The 1,274-nt window shown below is 31.3% G+C and overlaps 1 non-coding gene across 1 annotated transcript; it reads right to left on the bottom strand.

The window, feature by feature from the left end:
* Positions 1-503: 503 nt before the first annotated feature.
* LOC124889158 lies at positions 504-612 on the bottom strand. The gene has a single exon (XR_007047770.1). It is a non-coding gene; the product is annotated as a small nucleolar RNA R71 (small nucleolar RNA).
* Between the last annotated feature and the right edge of the window lie 662 nt (positions 613-1,274).

Raw genomic sequence — 1,274 nt, 5'->3', positions numbered from 1 at the left:
AGGGAGAATTGGTTGAACCACATCCTGAACTTGAGTAATGCTTACACTAATTGAGAAGATAAGCCACACTTATATACCTATTCTCACAAATTAAAAATGTTTCGACTATTCATGTATCTATGTGTGATGAATTAAAAGACTACAGGATAGTGGGCAAAGTGTCAATTACACTCATAACCAATGTAACCTTCAATATCCGCACAACGGATGGAAGAGGAAAATTTGGGTTTCAAAATTACATGGTATAATTAATGCATACAATTAGATGCTTATAGGATTGTTATATGAGGCTCAAAAAGTTTATTTTTAGAATTTTCTAGAAATCAGTGACACTTTCATTCGCACAGGAGTCTTTATATATTATGTAAGGCCTACTATTTTCCCATTGTCACTTTTAGGAAAAACAAAGATATAGTTGAACGTAGAACTTCCAATTCCATCACCATATAGGTTAATATAGAAAGGAAGTCCTTATTTTATTCTTTTAATCCAATAAGGATAGATGGATAAGAAGTGAAATATTAGGTTTTCGGAAAAAGCCTAAGGAGAATTTATACCAAGCATAGGAAAGATATTCAAGGATTTTATCAGAGATTGTACTCATCACCAATAATCTAATAATGTGATAGACTACATATTTTATGAAATACATGAAATAAATACAAAAAAAATTCTAAATTAAGTTGCAGGAGGTCAAGAATTCAAAAATACATATGATGAACTGTACACTCTTCTAAACTATATGGATCAGGGAAATCCTAAATGGCATATTGAAACATCTTAAGGTATGGTAAATAAGCCCACTTGAATGATTATTGTATATATTATTATTGTTTTAGTTGATAAATTATTATCATTTCAAAATCAAGTAATTTAGGACAGCAAGATGAGATTTTTTCATAGCCTCAAGCCTAGGTTAATGTAGTTCAGGAGGAATAAAATTTAACTCCCCGTATTTTCCTAGCATAATCTAAGTCCCAATAAATGAGTATTCATATATAAAATTTTCTAAGAAATCATTATTTTTCCATTTAGATCTTGCCATTACGTAGGAAATTCAATTAACTTTTCAACGATATAAAATTCGCCCAAATCCAATAACCAGGTAAGAAGTTATGGTGATTTTAAGTTTCAATAGTTAAACATTGTCATTTTAACCCTTAGCGCATTGCAGAGATAGTCAAAATGACAATGTTAATTTCCAGCATGACTCCGAGATGTTGGATTGTCGTGGAGCAGGCCAATTTCTAGTTTGGCAATTTCCAGCAGGCCCC

This window comes from Capsicum annuum, chromosome 11 (assembly GCF_002878395.1).
Source record: "Capsicum annuum cultivar UCD-10X-F1 chromosome 11, UCD10Xv1.1, whole genome shotgun sequence".
NCBI lineage: Eukaryota > Viridiplantae > Streptophyta > Magnoliopsida > Solanales > Solanaceae > Capsicum > Capsicum annuum.
The sequence above is the reverse complement of the archived record's forward strand: the minus strand, read 5'-3'. Positions and strand labels throughout refer to the sequence as shown.